Below are 21805 nucleotides of genomic sequence, written 5' to 3'. Positions count from 1 at the left end.
TAAAACCTGATTTTGAGAACATTGGACTGAAAACAGAAAACAGCTTGACACTCTTTGCCATCATCGGATTAAAGCAATTACTATGGCATCTTCATCAGATGTATTGATGGACTCCTAATCAAGGAAGTATTATTGGTGATTTTATTGATCAACCATTTAAAACATTCATAAGACATTCTTTTTTTAGAGAAGGCAGTAATCCATTTAAAATAATTGGGTCACTGTCTGCATCAGCAAATAGAGGGTAATTTTAACTGGAACCTCTCCAAATCAAAAGCAGTTATGAATAACATGCTCCAGGAATTGGTGTCTAGTTTCTGTTCTCTCATATAATTGTGCAGGAGTCAGTGACGGGCTCTGACAGTTCAAAGGTTATGCTGCGGCTGAAGAGAATGGCCTTGACATTGTCATGCACTCAAAACCTCGGAGTGTTATCCCACCTCAGTGTCACACGGTTTCCCTGCAGCGTACTGAGAAAGACAGGCCATCTGGGGCCTGGACCTGACCTGGGGGTGCCGATGGCATCAGTGGGAGGGGAGACTGCGAGTCCCATCAACTCGTGTTTTGAGTTGAGAGAGGGGCTAGTCCTGGGCCTAGCTGTGTATAACAGATGATCACATCAGGATGAAAAGCAGACGAGGGGGCTTGGGGGTCGGAGAGTGAGGTCTGGTCCCTGAAGTTTCTCTTGCAGAGGGGTGGAGATCGGAACCCAGCATCGATGGGTTTTCAGTGTTCAGAAGACTGGGGAAGTGGAGGGCAGAGGCGAGGGGCCACAGAAGCGAATGGGGTGAGAGGGTGAAGTGGTGAGTTGGGGGGAAGGGTCATCGAGTGGGATCGCAGTACAACTTTTTATGGAGACCTTTGCACGCCTCTCTCGTGAGTGATTTCGGAGACTGTTGGCAGGAGTTATAGAGAGAGTCCGAACACAAAATAATCTGCAGATGCTGGGGTCAAAGCAACACTCACAACACGCTGAAGGAACTCAGCAGGTTGGGCAGCATCCGTGGAAACGATGAGTCGACATTTCGGGCCGGAACCCTTCGGCAGGAGTCCGACCAGCCTGGGACTTTATTCCTTGAAGCGTAGGGGAATGAGGGGTGACCTTTTAAAAAGGTGTAAAAACTATGAAGGACGTCGATTGGGTGAATGTGCACAGTCTTTTTCCCCAGGGAAGGGGGAATCAAGAACTAGAGGGCATAGATTTTTCGTGAAAGCTGAGAGGTTTAAAAGGGACCTGAAGGACAGCTTGTTCACACATGCATACCACGCACAGAGGGTGGTACGTATGTGGACGAGCTGCCGGAGGATGTGGTTGAGATGGGCACAATAACAACACCTGGGGGTAGCGTAGTGGTTAGCACAGCGTTCTACAGTGCCAGTGACCGGGGCTGCCTGTCAGCTGTTTATACCTTCTCCCGGTGACCACGTGGGTTTCTTCCGGGTGCTCTGGTTTCCTCCCACAGTCCAAAGATTTACGTGCTGGTTGGACAATTGGTCATTGTAATTTCTCCTGTGATTTGGCTAGGATCAAATCGGGGGAGTTGCTGGATACGGCTCGACGGGCCGGAAGGCTTATTCCGCGCTGTATCCCAATAATTTATTTCTAAAAAACCAATACGGTACGACAGCTCGGGGCGCCCGAGTTCGGAGTTCGATTCCGGCGTCCTCTGTAACAGAGCTCGTACGTTCTTCCCAAGTGCACTTGGGTTTCCTCCAGGTGCTCCGGAGACGTACAAGTTAGAAGGTTAATTCTTCATTGTAATTTAACCTGTGGTTAGGCTAGGGTTAACTAGGTGGGTTCCTGAGCGGTGCGGCTCCGAGGGGACAGAAGAGCATAGGCAAGTGGAACTGGCCCAGTTGGGCACCATGGTGATGGGCCAAATGGCCTGTTCCGTGCTGTGTAACTCGGTAATGATGATGGCTCCTGCGAGCTGGGTGGACCGCTTTCCCAGTGGAGAGATGCGTGCGCTCGGCGCATTGTCACTCGCTGGGCGGCGGGAACGGAAATAATGCGGGTAAGACCCAGCTAACTGGCCTGGAACAACTGGAGAACGTTAGCCACTGCATTTCTGTCTGGGAAAGGTCTAGCATGTTGGGAGTGCTGAGGTAATGAATTCACTTAACTTTCATCTCTTGAAGTCGCAAAGTATTTGAGCAAATGACACCGCGTTCGGTCAGTGCTTGGCTTTGGTTTTAGTGTATCAAAACCTTCCTTTGACATCAGGGACAGGAAGAGTTGTGTGGCCCTGGATATCGAGGAGACTCAGCGGGTGATCGCGGACCCTCCGGAAGGTGGGCTCAACCAGTGACCGAGCGTGAAGTCACACAACCAGCAGGTTGGGGAAGGGTTCAACCAGGAAACACCGAGCTTCTGCGGAGAGAGAACGACGGAGTTCGCGCTTCAGGTTGAAGACCTCTCATCAGAAGAGAAACTTAGGTGTTGAATGGAAAATTGGGAGAAACCTCTAGCCAATTGTGTGGGTGACGACTAACAATGCACGTAACTACAGCCAGGGTGACAGTTAGTAATCCACAGCTCTCCTCTATTCCCTCTGCACTGTCTACACTTTCCCAAGCCACGAATTCAAGTATCTCTTGCTTCTTGGTGCATTCATCAGTGATTTCCTTTTAATGTTTAATGTCCCCGCATAAAACAGAATTCCGAACCATTTCCCGGCCGCGTGAACCGTGACCAGCTGTGGCTGGATTCCCTTCACTGGCCGATTCTGTGCACCAGATCGTCATTCTGTCCCTTTCACGTGTCGGTTCCACCTCCGGCCACTTCCCCATTGCCTTCCGACGCGTCCGGGCCGTCATAGCCCAGGGTTCTTAGCCCCCCCCCCCGCCCACCCGCAGTTGAGGGGACGCGAGAAGAGATTTGTAAAGGAGTGCCATTTTCAGAAGGTTAATTCTCGTTAATTACAGATTATCACATTTCACCGACTTGCGTTGAGCTTTACTGCTTCTGAAGGACTAGAAACTGCAGATAGAATAATCACTGAGATCCCACACCAGTTCGTCACGAGTGGTTGCTCCAAGTAGTGATTTCTTTATTAATCTTGGTTGGTCTGTGTAATTCTGGCAGGCTGCCTGCACTCGTTCCCGGTACTAATCTCACGCACATCCTTGCCTGCTGCGATGCCCTCACCAATGTTGGTACAGGACACCTGCCTTCTGCAGCCATTTAGCCAGTCGTAACCTCTAGAACCGCAACTCAGGAGGTTGAACCCAAGCACGTCTCTACACTGCCTGCGAAGCTCGACTCTCTCAGGCACCTCTTACCCTTTCAACAATCTCACATTCAGGAGCACTTCAAAGCAGTTTAGATTAATTTAATTCACCTAAAATTATTTTTTAAAAATAGAGAAGCAAGTCAATTAATTTAAACATAAATATAAAGTGAAATAGAGGCGAATAAGTGCACACACACAGCACTGGAGGAACTCAGCAGGTCGGGCAGAATCTATGGAGAAGAATAAACAGTCCACGTTTCAGGCCTAGACTCTTCTTCAGGACTGAGAAGGAAGAGAGAAGATGCCTGGATAAAAAGGTGGGGATGGGGGAAGGAGGGGAAGGTGATAGGTGAAGCCGGGTGGGTGGGTGGGTGGGTGGGTGGGTGGGTAAGGCCAAGGGCTGAAGAAGAAAGAATCTGATAGGACAGTAGGAGAAAGAGAAGGAGGAGGGGATCCAGGGGGAAGTAATAGGCAGGTGAAAAGTGAAAGGTCAGAGTGGGGAATAGAGGAAGGGGAGGGGGAATTTGTTCACTGGAAGGAGAAATCAAAATTTACGCCATCAGGTTGGACAGTGCCCGTGCAGATTAAAAGGCAAATAAAGAAGGGTTTGACAAGAGGGATGGTAGCCTGTTGTGTACAGCTGAGGGGTGGAATGTGATGGTGACTTCAGGTATGAAGGAGGATGTGAGATCGCCATTGCCTGATCTCCAACATGGTTCCAGATGTGGAGGAGGACGTGAGGATCACCATTGCCTGATCTCCAACGTGGTTCCAGATAACCATATAACAATTGCAGCACGGATACAGGCCATCTCAGCCCTTCTAGTCTGTGCCGAACTCTTACCCTACCCTATTCCCACCGACCTACACTCAGCCCATAACCCTCCATTCCTTTCCTGTCCATATATCTATCCAATTTAACTTTAAACAACAACATAGAACCTGCCTCAACAACTTCAACTGGAAGCTCATTCCACACAGCTACCACTCTCTGAGTAAAGAAGTTCCCCCTCATATTACCCCTAAACTTTTGTCCTCTAATTCTCAACCCATGCCCTTTTGTTTGAATCTTCCCCACTCTCAATGGAAAAAGTCTAACCATGTCAACTCTATCAATCCCCCTCATAATTTTAAACACCTCTATCAAGTCTCCCCTCAACCTTCTACGCTCCAAAGAATAAAGACCTAACTTGTTCAACCTTTCTCTGTAACTTAGGAGATGAAACTCAGGCAACATTTTAGTAAATCTCCTCTGTACTCTCTCAATTGTATTGACATCCTTCCTATAATTCGGTGACCAGAACTGTACACAATATTCCAGATTTGGCCTTACCAATGCCAAATTGATGTGGAAAAGGGCGTGAGGATCACCATTGCCTGATCTCCAACATGGTTCCAGATGTGGAGGAGGGTGTGAGATGGTCCATTGCCTCATCTCCAGATGTGGAGGAGGAGGTGAGATCACCATTGCCTGATGTCCAACATGGTTCCAGATGCGGAGGAGGGCGTGAGATGCTCGATTGCCAGATCTCTAGCGCAGTTCCACATGTGGAGCTACAGGAGCCAGCAGACCCACACTTCAAGGTTCAACAGCTACCTCTTCCTCACTGCCATCAGTTCCTTGAGCCCACCTCAAAATCCCTCACAGCACTTCAGTCTATATTTCATTACCTGTCTCTCAACTTGCACTAAAGCATTTAAGATTTTTTTGTGTGAGATATGAAGAACTTATGTTAATTTAACTTTGATATCAACAAATGTTTGTCGGGTTTGTGATATACTGCAGAAAGCGAACTTTCATGCCATTTTTACCCTGGGTCTGCATAATGACTATGGCAATAAACCGGACCTTAAACACTCGTGAGTGTTGAGAGAGCTAAGGAAGATGAGAGGTGACTTGATAGAGGTATACAAGATGATAAAAGGCATCAGGGTTCTTTTGAAGACCCTGAGCTGCAGTTACATGCTGACTTCGGTTCTTTGAGGGAATGGGACTGGTTTTTGGGGTTTTAGGACTGGCTGTTGTTCGGCACGCCAAGGGTTCAGCCTGAGAGTCCGGCTCGAATTCGGAAGCCCAAGGGTGGATCAAGGGTCAGTGTCATGGCAGGAGGCCCGTGTATCATCGGGGGAGTCGGAATATCTGCTGTGGGCCCGAAGACCTGAGATCTTTGTGATCTTCAGGCACAGAGCTCAAAAAAAGCGACATAACAGACTTTTAACATTGTAAACCAGCGAGTTGTCAGGTCTCCCCGCTCACTGGGAAAATGGAGACACCTTTTTCTCCCTTATTAGGGAGAGAGAATCTGCAGTATGTCGAATGACAGGTGTAACGCGAAGTCTTTGGGGCAACTGCAAGTCTGTGTCTTTGCTATTACTTTCTTCACGCTTAAGTGTTTGGTGACGGCCGATGCTTGCTCTTTTCGCCGGTGGGGGGAGGGGGGATTCTTGCTCACTACTGATTACATACGGGAGGGAGGGGAGCTGGGGGCACTTTGGGGTTCTTACGTTTATCTATCATTCATTCTTTGGGGCACTTCTCTGTTTTTGTGGATGTTTGCGAAGAAAAAGCATTTCAGGATGTATATTGTATACATTTCTGTGACATTAAATTGGACCTTTTGTTTGACAGCCAGAGGCTTTTTTTTACCCCAGTTTAAAAATGGCTAATATGAAGGGGTATAGAGGAAAGTAAAGGGGGGGGGAATGCCAGAAGTAAGTTTTTTTTACACAGTGTAGTGGGTGCTTAGCAGAATAGATGTCCGAAAGGCCTAATTATGCTCCTAAATCTTATGTGTGTCTCATAACACGGAACTTGCACTCATAAGGCATAGGAGCAGAATTAGGCCATTTGGCCCATCTAGTCTACACCACACCAAGGAGTGGTGGTAGAGGTAGGTATATTTAAAAGACTCTTAGATAGGCACATGGGTGAGAGAAAAAATGGAGGGTTATGTAAAAGGGAAGGGTGAGAGTGATCTTCGAGTTTGTTAAAGAATTGACACAACATCACTGGCTGAGGGTCTGTTTTATATTCTACGTGAAGCACCAACAGACAGTTCCCTTTCCAAGTGCATTTATTATCAAAGTATCTATACTATATACAACCTTGAGATTTGTCTCCTTACAGGCAGCTACAAAATAAAGAAACCCAATAGAACCCATTAAAAAAGACCGTCAAACACCCAGTGGGCAGAAACAAAAAACAAATTGTGCAAACAATAAAAGTAAGCAAATAATAAAGTGACTTCAGAGCCAATGGGCCAGTCATCACTGCAGCGAATCCAGGAGCTCGTTGCCAGTCATGACTGCAGCCAATCCAGGAGTCCGTTGCCAGTCATCACTGCAGCCAATCCAGGAGCCCATTGCCAGTCACTGCAGCCAATCCAGGAGCCCATTGCCAGTCATCACTACAGCCAATTTAGGAGCCCATTGCCAGTCACTGCAGCCAATTTAGGAGCCCATTGCCAGTCATCACTGCAGCCATTTAGGAGCCCATTGCCAGTCATCACTGCAGCCAATTTAGGAGCCCATTGCCAGTCACTGCAGCCAATTTAGGAGCCCATTGCCAGTCATCACTGCAGCCATTTAGGAGCCCATTGCCAGTCATCACTGCAGCCAATCCAGGAGCCTGTTGCCAGTCACCACTGCAGCCAATCCAAGAGCCCGTTAGTTGCAGGCCACAGCCTCAGTTCTGTGCAGAAACAAGTAAACCTGGCAAAACAGCAGGCTGAACACCAGTCCGTCCATCTCCTCCAGCCCCAACATCCTAACCTTTTCAATCTGGCCCGGTGCTTAAATCAGCCAAATGTTGGGTTGTTCCTTTAGAACGCATAACCACTTAGTGGGTATGATCTGGCCCAATAAGGGCCAGCACTTGTCAACCTGACCTTTGCAACCAACTGAATGGAGTTATGGTCCCTGCTGGGCAGCTGAGGGAGTGACTGTGTGCAGGATCCTAGACACTGCACTGAGATCTTCACACAAACCTGTTAAACAGAAGTAGGGTCACCCTCCTTACTGGATTAATGTTTGACTGTGGGATCTTCCATATTTATGTCCTCATCTAGATCACTTCAATTCATTTGAAATTTAAATGAGCAAACTGTTCAGGGGCTATTTGCGTTGTTCCTGGCTTTCAAACGCGAACTTTAAACCATTTTCCACTCTATCTTATGGCTTTTCTACTGCCTGAGTGTGAAAACTATCCTGACTGAGTACAAACAAGACAGATGACCCACTCCAGTCTCATCACTCTCAAAGCCCACCGGATAAATCCCAAGCCCACCTTTCCAGAATGAAGGATCAACTTTATTCATCATATATATTTACAGTACTTGCATTAGGAATTTGCTGTGGTGTGTTGGTCAGGGTGCGACATGCAACTGAAAAAAAAGCAATGTTGAACAATTATGAGGAATAAATAGAGATAGGGCTGTAATTATTCCTAAAACTTATAGATCAAGATGTCTTTACCTGGGAATGGGCTAGGGATAATGGAAAACCTTTGAGATTTAATTTATGAGCTAATTTTTTTTTAATTGTTGGAGGCATGGTAATGTAAACAGGAAATAATTAGAGCATTAGTCAGGCCCCTCGCAATTATTTTCAAACAAGTCAAAGCTTCCACTGAACACTGGGATGTCACAATGTATGAATGAAAGGAGAGATGCAGTCTTCATTAGCTAGAGCAAGTATTATCTTCAACCGGAATTCAGGAAAGAATAAAGAATTATAAAAATAAGTGGCTAAAGTACAGATATGGAATAAAATGCAAATAAATGCATAAATACCAACATGTATTTACAATGTAATCAGCATTATAAAAAGTGGTTTGAAGATTTTACATTGCAGTGACTGAGATAATAGATAGAGTGGGGTAGGGAGAGGTCTAGCTAGAATGGTTGATGAGATTAACTGCTTTGGGGAAGAAACTTTTAAGATTGAGTGATTTTTTTTGTATTAATAACCCCATAGTGCTTTCCAGAAGGGAGCTTTTGGAAAGGGCATTTTGCAAGGTAGGTGGTGTCCACAATGCTTTTGTCCTGGACGCATACAAGTGCTGCAGTGGTGTTGGACTCCCCTGGAGAAAGGATTTTGTTACATATCCTCTTGATGGAGAAATAATTGTGAAAGATGAGGAGGGAGGGTGGCAGAAGAAGTGGGGAGAGTGTAATTGGTTTGACATCTATTGGTCTGCCCTTGGTCTGATGTTCTTATTTAATCATGGAGGAAAAGAAATGGCCAGGAGGAAGTAGATCTCCTATACAGGCTCTAATGGGTTATTTCTAGATTATGCCTCTGCTAACTTTGTACAGACACATAGAGGCACTAAAACATCGGTTTCTTTGAGGCAAAACTAAATAGATTTTGAAAATGTAATTAAGTGATTGGAGTTTTCCCCTCAATGGAAGTATACCTGTAAACCTGTATGTTTTAAACAAGGGACTGATTGACCTTTCATGGTAGCTGATGGTATTAAGAATGAACCTCAGTGGTGTTAGGACCAGGCCGTGGTGGTAGGTTCCTGGAAGTCCACCTATCAAAGAACATGTATGTTACCTTGAGATTCATCTCCTTGCAAGCATTTACAGGAAAATTAAGAAATAGAATAGAATTTATGAAAAATTACACATAAACAAAGATTGACAATCAAGCAATGTGCATAAGAAGACCTTTTGGATGATCCAAGTGTAGGATGGGCTCATGCTGGATGTGTTCCCCCAGCAGTGCTCCCACCCCATGTACGTACCTGATTGTGATGTAGCTCTCACTGGTGGTCATGCTTCAGGCAATGTTTCACAAAGGCTGTATCCTTGGACACCCTGACTGAATCAAAGCTGGAGCAGTGCCCAGATATCTCAACGCTGCCAGTAATGGTCTGTAAATACCTCTGACAGCTGTTACAATTGACATAATTAACATTTGGCTTCTTCCCCCTTCCTTTCCAGTCCTGGTGAAGGGTCTCGCCCTGAAATATCAACTGCTGACTGCATGACCTCCTGAATTCCACCAGCATTTTATGTGTGGCATTCTGGATTTCCAGCATAAGCAGAATTTCTTGTGTTGATAATTTGAGGCCTCGCCTTTGGTCGGGTTGGAACATGGATGTTGCGTCCCAGTTGTGTATGTGATGCACAAGGCAGTACCCAAGCCAGGCAGTATGATATAGAGAGCAAGCTGATGCCCATGTAGCAGGCTCCCCCTCTCCACGCACCTGATGAATCTAAAGGAACCTAATGCAGAGACCAATACAGTCTGGCACAAGCGACATTGCAAGAATTGCCAATCAGCATTGAACTCAACGTAGAACTGCCTCTCCAGATTTTTCCCTTGGGATTTACTCCCAAAGCCTTCCCATGAGTGAGTATAGCTACAAGGCAGCATAAGTTTGAGATCAGAGTTTTCCTTCTCCTAGATGAGCTGCCAATCATGGCTGACAAGCCCCACTTGCCCGAAGCGAGTGGTTTTAAGATGCCAGTAACCCACCTTTGCCACTCCTCCTGTCAGTAGAAACGGTTTCATAAGGCTTAGTAGCTCAGCCCCATGTGAAGGCCAGGAGCTGGACTTGGTTGTCAGATGTTAGTTGAGATGCACGTCATTGGGAGCATTTAAAAGGTAGTGGGAGTTTATCCCCACTACCTCCACACACCCCGGCTATGACAGCATTAAGGAACTTGTTTATAATTAACAATAAAAATTAAGCATAAAATCATTATTTAATAAAGCACAGCCTTGTAAATAAATTGTAAAAGTAGTGGGTATGGCCCAGACCAACTTCTCCGAAATGCTGAAATCAGACCCGCGACCATCAGTTCCGCTGGCAACTCGTTCCACACTCTCTCCACCCTCTGAGTGAAGAAGATCCTCCTCACCTGTGATGTCCTTAAATATTTCACCTTTCACCCTTAACCTATAGCCTCCAGTTCTAGTCTCACTCTACTGCTGAGCGTCAGAATCTATTGGAGCAAGAATTCATTTCAGTGGCTTGGGAGGAAAGAGAACTGAGAATATCACCAGGAATAAACATGCTGGGAAGTTTGGGAATCAGCTGCTTGAAGGAAAGGCACCTCCCGTTCTCCGTGTTTTTTCTCCAGTTTCAATCGCAGCGCCACTGCTGGTCATGACCCGTTGCCAAGTGCCTCATGTCCGGATTTCCCTGCCCAAGCTCCTTCAACACCTCCCCTTAACTTGTTCCCGAGAACATGGTTCCCGGAAACTAGCATCGTCTTCTGCCTGATTACACTGCTGTCAGATCCTTCAGCAGTGTTCCATGATAATCTATTGTGTTGTTGTTGTTGCTTGCATCCATTGGAGTGTAGATTCTGCCCCTGGAGAGGGGTTTCTCAGGTTTCTCTTGTAAACAACTTCTGACAGAGGAAATCTTTTTATTCCTTGGTGAAGTCCCTCCCCTTTTTGTAAACAGACAAAGTATTGAGGACAGAGTAATGATCCCTTCATAGCACAGTGCTGATATTTTGTGGCTCTTAGCTCTGGAAAAGGGAGAGATTCACTACACAAATAGAGATGTTTCCCTGCAATAGTGCTGGGCTGTTTGACCACACCTGCAATACTGAGTGCAGTTTTGCTCTCTTCAGGTGAGGTGGGGTATACTTGGCTTGAAGGCAGTACTGGGAAGGCTCAGTTGATTGATTCTAAGCAGAAAGAATGATTGAGCATTTGGGCAAGCTTATGGGGATTTAGAAGGTTGAGAGATTCCATACCATTATCTGAGGGACAATTGATAGGGTGGAGGTCGGGAGAATGTTTTTGCTAATGGAGCTGTAGAATCATAGGGAACTACAGCTCAGAAACAGGCCCTTCAGCCCATCAAGTCCATGTCAAACTATTATTCCGCCTAATCCCATTGACCCACACCTGGACCATACCCCTCCCATCCATGTACTTATCCAAACTTCTCTTAAATGTTGCAGTCGAACCCACACCCACCTTCTTCTGCTGGTGGCTTGTTCCACACTTGCACCACCATCTGGGTGAAGAAGATCCCCCTAGGTTCCCTTATATATTTCACCTTTCACCCTTAACCCATGACCCCCAATTCTAGGCTCACCCAATCTCAGTGAGAAAAGCCTGCTTGCATTAACCCTACCTCTATTTTTGTGTACCTCTATCAAATCTCTCCTCATTCTCCTTTGTTCAAGGGGAAAAAAAGTCCCAATATATTCAATCTTTCCCTATAACACAGGACCTCAAGTTCCAGCAACATCCTTATAAATTTCCTCAGCATCCTTTCTTTCAATCTTATTGACATCTTTGCTGTAGGTAGGTGAACAGAAGTGTATACAATACTCCAAATTCGGCTTCATCAACTTCAACCTAACATCGCAACTCCCATACTCAGTACTTTGATTGATGAAGGCCAATATGCCAAAAGCTTTCTTTATGACTCTATCAAGCTGAGGAGTCACTTTCAAGGAAATATGGATTTGTATTCCCAGATCCCTTTGTTCTACCACACTCCTCTGTGCCCAACCACCTTTACCATCCCAAAGTGTAACACCTCATGCTTGTCTGCATTCAATTCCACCTATCATTTTTCAGCCTATTTTTCCAGCTGGTCCAGATCCACTTCAGAAAAATCTGGATTCACTTTGGAAGACTGAATTTGAAGGCAGAATACAGGGTAAATGGTAGGATTCTGAACAGTGTGGAGGAACAGAGGGATCTTGGGGTATACATCCATGGATCTTTCAAAGTTGTTGCACAAATTGATTGGGTTGTTAACATAGAAACATAGAAAATAGGTGCAGGAGTAGGCCATTCGGCCCTTCGAGCCTGCACCGCTATTCATTATGATCATGGCTGATCATCCAACTCAGAACCCCGCCCCAGCCTTCCCTCCATACCCCCTGACCCCCGTAGCCACAAGGGCCATATCTAACTCCCTCTTAAATATAGAAGGTGTATGGTGTATGGTGTATGGTGCGCTGGCCTTCATTAGTTGAGGGATTGAGGTAATGTTGTAGCTCTATAAAACCATGGTTAGACCACACTTGGAATATTGTGTTTGGGGCTAGTCACCTCATTATGGGAAGGATGTGGAAGTTTTAGAGAGGATGCAGAGGAGATTTAAAACATAGAAACAAAGAAAACATACAGCACAATACAGGCCCTTTGGCCCACAAAGCTGTGCCGAACATGTCCTTACCTTAGAACTACCTAGGCTTTACCCATAGCCCTCTATTTTTCTAAGCTCCATGTGCCCATCCAGGAGTCTCTTAAAAGACCCTATCGTTTCCGCTTCCACCGCCGCCACCAGCAGCCCATTCCATGCGCTCACAACTCCCTGCATAAATAAAACTTACCCCTGACATCTCCTCTGTACCTACTTCCAAGCACCTTAAAACTATGCCTTCTTGTACTAGCCATTTCAGCCCTGGGACAGAGCCTCTGACTATCCACTGATCAATGCCTCTCATTATCTTGTACACCTCTATCAAGTCACCTCTCATCCTCTGTCGCTCCAAGGAGAAAAGGCTGAGTTCACTCAACCTGTTCTCATAAGGCATGCTCCCCAATCCAGGCAAGATCCTTGTAAATCTCCTCTGCACCTTTTCTATGGTTTCCACGTCCATTCTGTAGTGAGGCGACCAAAATTGAGCACAGTACTCCAAGTGGGGTCTGACCAGGGTCCTATATAGATGCAACATTACCTCTCGGCTATTCATCTCAATTCCATGATTGTTGAAAGCCAATGCACTGTATGCCCTCTTAACCACAGAGTCAACCCGCGCAGCAGCTTTGAGTGTTCTATGGATTCAGACCCCAAGATCCCACTGATCCTCTACACTGTCAATAGTCTTACCATTGATGCTATATTCTGCCAACATATTTGACCTACCAAAATGAACCATCTCACACTTATCTGGGTTGAACTCCATCTGCCACTTTTCAGCCCAATTTTGCATCCTATCAATGTCCCATTGTAACCTCTGACAGCCCTCCACACTATCCACAACACCCCCAACCTTTGTGTCATCAGCAAATTTACTAACCCATCCCTCCAATTCCTTATACAGGTCATTTATAAAAATCACAAAGAGTAGGAGTCCCAGAACAAATCCCTGAGGCACACCACTGGTCACCGACCTCCATGGAGAATATGACCCGTCTGCAACCACTGTTTGCCTTCTGTGGGCAAGCCAGTTCTGGATCCACAAACCAATGCCCCCTTGGATCCCATGCCTCCTTACTTTCTCAATAACCTTTGCATGGGATACCCTATCAAATCCATATACAAATTCCAAATCCTATTTATTATGATGTCCTGTGTAGGAGGGAAGAAGGGAGTTGGGAAGACAGAATTAGATGGGCAGATGGAAGGAATTCAGGCAGAGCTTTTTCAGAGGCTGCAGCATAGCGATGGAATCCTGGAGGGAGAAATGAGGATCCTGGGTGTGTTGGTCATCACCGAGGTACTGCATGAGGCATCTGAGCTCTAGACAAGTGAGGGGAGAAATTCTGATCTGCGTTCTCCTGGGCAATTGGAAGCGTTGGAGTTTGGGAGCAGAAGTTGTGGTTGGAGAGTACCTGGTTGCCATATGTGTAAAAAAATAATCACAGGAGACAGCTTAGTCAAGGGAGCAAAGGCAGCTCTAAATGCACAGTCGGACATGTCTGTGTCTGTGAGAACGGGTGGTGACTTCCATATCTCGGTATCTGAACTAGCAGATGGACTGAGGCAACAGGCCGGTCATCTCCAACCAAGCCTCATGGTGCAGCAGTGACTGCATACCTGGGGCATTATGCTCTACCTCTGCAAGCACTAGCATTTATGGTAGAAAAATTATCCACTAAACTAAAGGTCACAGCAGAATAAAGTAATTTCCTGTCTCAAGCACATTGCAGCTGACTCACGTTAGGTCGTGGAAGAAATCTGCCTCTATTATTAAAGAAAAGGTACGTTTGGCATTAGCTCCCGATTTCTAAATCACTGTGGGGATCAATTAACTCTAGGAAATGCAATTCTTCCAGATGAGAATCCCCTCTGGTCGGAATCAGTCCGAGGGTGAGGTGGAAGGTCAGCCAAGTTCCATTGTTCTACAGCCGTCAACCTCTCCCCACCTTGTCACCATGGTGATGTCTGAACAGCCAACCCACAGCCATGTGGGTGGATTCAAAGCCTGTTATTAAGCTCGCCCGCTGAGCATAAGCGCACCACATCAGTGTCAGATGAGCTTTGGTAAGCCCCCGCTTGAGGGAGAACACGTCCAATTCCTTTGGGGATGTTCTGGGGCTGTCAGAATGAGAATAGCAGACAAGTACCACCCCTGCATTAGCCTGGTGCATCACCGAGCGACAAACAAAGGCAGATGATCGGACCTGCGTTGAGGGGTGGGGGGGAGGCGGCGGCAGATGTGACAAGAAATGAGCGGCAGATGGCGAACATGTTTCAGAGGGTGGGGAGTGCAATTGTACATTTCACAACAGAAAGGAGTTTGTTTTTGCCAAGAATAAGTGAGAAAACATTTTGTCAAATATCACTCCGTCTGCACGGTGCACTTCCAGCCCGTCGATGGGACTGCGTGAAAGTTTCCCACCATCCTTCCCCCAAATACGTGGCGCAGTGACAACGTTATCCTGATCGTGTTCCTGTACAACACCGTGACCTGATGCTCGGGGTTGTATAAATGTCAGGATGCTTGCTTTACTTACCGAGGACTGGCAAGTTAAATAGCTTCGTTTCTGCTGCTACAGTGATCAAACAAGTCTCCCACCCAATAGTCCAGCGCTGTCAAAAGTCTCGAGTCCATCCAAAACTCTGCTGTTGTGCCCTGACAAGCTCCCTTCATCTGTCACCCTGGTCTTACTGATCTGTAAAGGCTTCAACCCAAACAATTACAACTTTACACCTCCCATCATCAGTAGCCTTCTCTAGCCATAATACTACAAATCTTTGAGCTCCTCTGATTTCAGACTTCTGAAGTCCCCCAAATCCCCTCCTTAAACCCAATAACTACCCCCACCCCATCCACCCCATCCACCCCATCCACCCCATCTCATCTATAACTTTGACTCAGCTTTTGATCATTCGTTGTAATTTCTGAAGTGGTCCAGACGAGCTTGGTTGCACAGCTGTGCAGAGTTTTACTGTGTTAAATGCACATTCAAACACAGATGTTAGTATTTGCTTACCGGGGATTAAGTAATAATAACATTAAATGACCTTCTTTCCACACATGGAGTTAATTGCGGCAATAATCGGGTCTGCCCTTTGTGTGAAATTGCTAACCTGTGAACAAAGTGTCTGAGTTTGCCTCTCATTTGTAACATGACGTGTTTAGAGAGAGTGAATAGAAGGGTTGCCTTTTCACCTTCCCTTTCTTCCATAGTCCCTTCTCCAATCAGATCCCTTCTTCTTCAGTCCTTTACCACTTCCACCTATCACCTCCCAGCTTCTCACTCTTCTCCCACCCCCTCACCTGGTCTCACCTATCACCTGCCAGCTTTTCACTTCATCCCCCACCCCCTCCACCATCCACCCAGCTTTCCCCTCACCTGGTTTCACCTATCACATGCCAACTTGTACTCCCCCCCTCACCCCCACCTTCTCATCTTGGCCTCTGCCCCCTTCCTTTCCAGTCCTGATGAAGGGTCTCAGCCCAAAACATCACCTGTTCATTCCCCTCCACAGATGCTGCCTGTCCTGTTGAGTTCCTCCAGCATTTTGTGTGTGGTAATAGAAGGAAGTGAATAGTCTGGGGATCAGGGCACACAGTTTGAAAGTGATAAATGCTGTGGGGATGTGAAGAAAGAGGTAACCCTGGATCCCTACTAGCGAGGGTGTAGAAATAAATATCAGTCAGGAATTTCAACAGGCACATAATCAACGGAGAAAGGCAAGGGGATTGATGGGATTGTTCTATATTCAAAGTCAAAGTTCAAAGTATGTACTCTCAGTGGCCACTTTATTAAGGATCTCCTACACATAGTTATTTGATTTACTGTCACTTTCCTGCCAGCTTGAACTAGTCTAGCCATTCCCCTCTGACCTCTCGCAAGGCATTTTTGTCCACAGAGCAGTCGCTCACTGGATGCTTTACTGATTTTTGCACCCATCTCTGTAAGCTCTAGAGACTGTTGTGCGTGAAAATCCCATTAGATCAGCAGTTTCTGAGATACTCAAACCACCCTGTCTGGCACCAACAAACATTCCATGATCCAAGTCACTGAGATCATATTTCTTCCCCATGCTGATGTTTGGTCTGAACAACAACTGAACCCCTTGACCATGTCTGCATGTTTTAATGCATTGAGTTGCTGCCACATGATTGGCTGATTTGATATTTATATTAATGATACAGTGGCCACTGAGTACATATTACCTTATAGTTCCCTGAGATTCAATTTCTTTTAAGCATTTTCTGGAAAAAGAAAATAACATTTATGAAAAGCTGTACATAAAGAACGACTAACAAAAAACCAATGTGCAAAAGAAGACATATTTTGCAAATAAAAAGCAAGTAACTAATACTGAGAGCGAGTGGTTGAGAACTTGAAAGTGAATCCATAGGTTGTGGAATCAGTTCAGTGTTGAGGTGAGTGAAGTTACCCAAGCCAGTACAGGAACCTGAGAGTTGTGGGGTTCAGTGGGTTAATGCCAGCTGCTGTGTATCAGTGATTCTGTGCCAATCACTGATACACATTGTATCAGCCCAAGTTGGCATGTGCCCACTGTGATACACATGGGTATCTGCTCTCCACTGATTTGTTCCAGGGTTCACGGTGCTTTAGTTGGCACACTCACAGGCATGGCCCCAGTGGGCCCCTACCACCCACTGCTGTGTCAGGGACATGAAGCAAGCCCTTGCCGTAGCCAGGAATGGTCCCCGTGTGAGAATGCTGTTGTTTGACTGGGTCAGGACAAGAGCTCTTGGTTGAACACAATGAAGAAGACTAAAAAAAATGTTTCTGGAGCAGCTTAAGGTGTTCAACTTAGGGAAATGTGAGCCTTATGTAACTAACAAGGTATTGGTTTTGTGTGTGTGTGTGTGTGTGTGTGTGTGTGTGTGTGTGTGTGTGTGTGTGTGTGTGTGCGTGTGTGTGTTTGCAACTTAAAAACATGATAAGTAACTCTATTAATCTGAATTTTACACAAATACCCCCCCACAGCTCCCCTATAAGCTTGTCCATCATTTAAGGCAATGCTAAAATCTACCTCTAACCAAGTGTTAGGTCGCTATTCTAGAGCTTGTTGTGATTAGTAAGGGCGACAAAAGGCTACAGAGAGAAGGCAGGTGAATGGGGTTGAGAGAGGTATTTTAAAAATCAGCCATGCTGGATTGATGGAACAGACTCGATGGGGCTGAATGGTCTTTGTCTGCTCCATTGTTGGCAATGTGGCCACTCAGCACAGAGTCGTGAGGTTCAGGACTACAGTGAGTGTGAGCTGGGGACTCCCTGACAAACCCCTACCCCTGTTGTTCCTCTTATCACCCCTCTCTGATCAATCACCAACGCTGCGGCTGTCACCCGACAGAAATCCCAGACCCAGGTTCCCAACACTGAGTGTACAGCAGTCAGGAGGGCCGAGATATGCAATGATCCTTTTGGTATGGAGGGTATGAGCTTTTGCCAGTTTTTATTGGCACAGAGGGCAGGGGTCTGCACCAGTTTGTATTGGTACAGATGGTATGGGTCTTTACCAGTTTGTATTGGCATAGAGGGCAGGGGTCTTTATCAGTTTGTATTGTTACGGATGGTATGGGTCTTTACCAGTTTGTATTGGTACAGATGGTACGGGTCTCTACCAGTTTGTATTGGCACAGAAGGTGGCATCTGTACCAGTTTGCATTGGTACAGAGGGGACAGGTCTTTACCAGTTTGTATTGGCACAGATGGTATGGGTCTTTACCAGTTCTTTTTGGTACAGATGGTACGGGTCTTTACCAGTTTGTATTGGTACAGAGGGCAGGGGTATCTACCAGTTTGTATTGGCATGGAGGGGACGAGTCTCTACCAGTTAGTACCGGCACAGATGTTACGGGTCTGTACCGGTTTGTATTGGCACAGATGGTATGGGTCTGTACCAGTTTGTGGAGGTATAGATATTCCATCGCTGCCCATGTTCCCGAGCCCTAGCAAGTAACAGTTCCCTTCCTGGATGGTTTGAACTTCGTACTGCCAATTACTCTGGCAATTTTCCAAGTGCTTGGCCGAGCTGTTGATTGGAACGCTGGTCAGTGGCAGAGTCAAAGACTTTTTCTTGTCTCAGTTGATGAAATTTGATTAGAATTGTCTTAAGTGTAGAGCTTTATACCTGTAAAATAAGGGTTACTTATAATTAAGTTGCGCAAAATCCTGAATATTCTTCTCCTATTACCACTAACATTCTTCATTCGTCACTGGCTGCCTGTTTGGCCTGACATTTCTAATGTTTCAACAACAGAGAAGCCATCTGTTCTGCATAGCTTTTGATTATCTATTTGTACTTATCTTTATCACCTTACATCTTGCTTCTCACTACTTATTAATCTGGCTCTCTTTAATCGTGTTAAGCAAAGCAGACAGAGTTTTAATTGGAGAGCTCTGTTCCTCAGTGCACGACAAAGGCATCTTCTGAAATCACCATCTTTGTCCACTGCTTGTTAATTTGCTGCTCACACCCTCTAGTTCTGTGTTACTCAGAGGAACTCAGCAGGTCGGGCAGCATCCGTGGAAAAGATCGGTCGACGTTTCGGGCCGGAACCCTTCGTCAGGACTGTAGGGGGAAGGGGCAGAGGCCCTATAAAGAAGGAGGGGGGAGGGTGGGAAGGAGAAGGCTGGTAGGTTCCAGGTGAAAAACCAGTAAGGGGAAAGATAAAGGGGTGGGGGAAGGGAGGCAGGGAGGTGATAGGCAGGAAAGGTGAAGAAAGAATAGGGGAAAACACAATGGGTGGTAGAAGGAGGCGGAACCAAGAGGGAGGTGGTAGGCAGCTGGGGGAGGGGGGAGAGTGACATAGGGATAGGGGAAGGGAGGGGGAGGGAATTACCAGAAGTTGGAGAATTCTATGTTCATACCAAGGGGCTGGAGACTACCTAGACGGTATATGAGGTGTTGCTCCTCCAACCTGAGTTTGGCCTCATCATGGCAGTAGAGGAGGCCATGTATGGACATATCTGAATGGGAGTGGGAAGCAGAGTTAAAGTGGGTGGCTACTGGGAGATCCTGTCTGTTTTGGCAGACAGAGTGGAGGTGCTCGAGTTCTGTGTTGATGGCCCTCGTTGGATACTTGCACTGAATAGTAACTCTTCTATTGCTTGGAATCAATTTCTCAATCGAGAAAGGATCGATATATTTTGGGATCTGCCTCCATGAGAACCCAGATCTGGTTCCCCATCTTTCTCCTGATGTGTCCACATTGTACTTGTACCCCTTATTGAAGTTTAGTGATGAGGGGGGGGATAGTGAGAGAGGGAAAGATTTGCCCTGATCCCTGGTGATGCCCTGAAAATCTCTAAATCAGGGATTCCCAACCTGGGGTCCGTGGCATAAAAAAGTTTGGGAACCTCTGTTCTAAATTAATCGAAAGCTTGTCTGCCATTTCTGACTGCGTCCACTCTCTTTGAGCAATTCTCCTTCAATATGAATGGTATTGTGTATTCACCATTGAACCGCCGGGACTGGCCTTCTCTGTAAATCTTACAACACGACATGATCACACCCAAAAGAGATTCTGTAGATGCTGGAAATCTTGAGCAACACACACAAAATGCCGGTGGAACTGGAGAGGCACGGTTGCATTGTGGTTAGCACAACACTTTACAGGTTCAATTTCCACTGCTGCCTGTAAGGAGTTCATACATTTTCCCCGTTGATGCATAGGTTTCCTCAGGCTGCTCTAGTTTCCTCCCACAGTCGAAAGACATACTGGTTAGTAGGTTAATGAGGGAGTTAGTATATTAAGGAGGGAGGTGAAGATGGTGGCACGATGTAGCGCGCGCAGCCGTTCTGAATGAATATCAATTATGTGTAACTAGGAGGCTGTGCACAATCCGGATTTGATGGAGACAGCCGTGAGAAGCACAGAGGAACATCTGGAGTAACTTCTGAAATGCCTGCTTCGCTGCCACTGCTACTGTGCAATCGAGAATCTCCGGAGACGAAGGCCCCAAATCCTCCGCTTTGCCTATCGCCTGTTGCCGGGGCTGGGGTCAAAGCGCTTGGCAGACATGGTGCTCGGTGTCGAAGAGGTGGTCGGAGGCTTGGAGTTTTCGGACAGACTCGGAGTCGGACTGTGGTCGGATGCTTCCAGGATGCTGCATCGGCAAGTTGGCGGCACTGGAGATTTACTGTCTGCGTGAGATGATGGGACTTTCAAGAGACTTTGAGACTTTTACTGTGCCATGGTCTGTTCTTATCAAATTACAGTATTGCTTGCACTGTTGTAACTATATGTTATAATTATGTGGTTTTTGTTAGTTTTTAAGTTGGTTTGTCATGTGTTTTTGTGATATCATTCTGGAAAAATATTGTATCATTTCTTAATGCATGCATTACTAAATGACAATAAGAGGGGACTGTGTGTCCTCATAATCATAATTGGTCATAGTAAATTGTCCTGGGATTAGGCCAGGATTAAATCAGGGGAATGCTGGGCAGTAAGGCTCGAAGGACTGGAAGGGCCTATTTTGCACTTTATCTCAATCAATAAGTCAGGCAGTATTTCTAGAGGGGACTAAACAGTCTAGATTTTGGGCTGAGACCCTTCACCAGGGTGTGACACAATCCTCCTCTCTCCTCTCCATCAGTGGAACAGTCCCACATCCAGGGAGCCCAAGGGACCATCAGACGGTGATGTAGGGAAAGTATGTCACACAGGAGCAGCTTGAGAATAATTTCCATAAAATAACCACCTTCCTGCCAGGATGAAGCAGGAGTATCTTCAGGTGAGAGACACTGAAATAGATTTGAATGAACCGCAGAACAGCATCTGATCCAGGAATGCCAGCTGTTCAGAGCGAAAAGCTTAAGGAGTAGAAGGAGGAGGGGGACGTTTCCATGGCTTGTGTCTGTGCTACCCTTGATTTCCACCACTCTCCGTCCTGAACATCCTCAGCAAACAAGCCCTGATTTGGGAAGAGATTTCCATAGATTCACCACTCTCAAAATGTAACGTTCACTCTATTGCTGCCTGAACGACTGATACCATGTGTGAGCTCTGGTTCACCTCATATCTGCCAATAACTGCTTGTTCATTTCAGCGGCATCACTGTTAATTATTCTGAACTGGAGAGTGTGGGTCTGACCAGCTTATCCTCTACTTAAATAATTCCCATATCCCACAATAAATCATTGCTTTTGACTTCTTTTGATCCCTGCAACCTCTTCCTTCTTGTGGAGTTTTCCTGCTGCTTCCCAACCTGGAGCTTGCTCATTGCCGACTTTCAGCGTTTTCAAGGGTTGGACATACTATGACCTGTGGGTAAAGAGAGCCAATGGATAGGCTGTGCTTAGACCAGAAGGCAATGATCAGGTGTCCCTTCAAAGGTTCTGGTGGGATCTGGAAGCTCGTGGTGTAGGAGGCAGTGTTTCAGTGTGGGCAGTAGATTGACCAGCTAACAAGGTCAGCATA

The 21805-nt window shown here is 46.2% G+C and overlaps 1 protein-coding gene across 3 annotated transcripts in view; it reads left to right on the top strand.

Moving 5' to 3' along the window:
• Positions 1 to 21805, top strand: part of LOC140204950 (synaptotagmin-A-like) — a 139486-nt gene that overhangs the window by 9315 nt on the left and 108366 nt on the right. The window contains exon 1 of one of the 3 annotated variants that reach the window (XM_072271951.1): positions 2072 to 2106. The exons of 1 other annotated variant lie outside the window; for it this stretch is intronic. The gene's annotated coding sequence lies outside the window, so the exon portion shown is untranslated. Of the gene's footprint in view, positions 1 to 2071; positions 2107 to 2424; positions 2478 to 21805 lie in introns of those variants that run through there. One more of the 3 variants, XM_072271952.1, reaches the window with a different exon arrangement.

This window comes from Mobula birostris, chromosome 11, assembly GCF_030028105.1.
Source record: "Mobula birostris isolate sMobBir1 chromosome 11, sMobBir1.hap1, whole genome shotgun sequence".
Lineage (NCBI taxonomy): Eukaryota > Metazoa > Chordata > Chondrichthyes > Myliobatiformes > Myliobatidae > Mobula > Mobula birostris.
The sequence above is the reverse complement of the archived record's forward strand: the minus strand, read 5'-3'. Positions and strand labels throughout refer to the sequence as shown.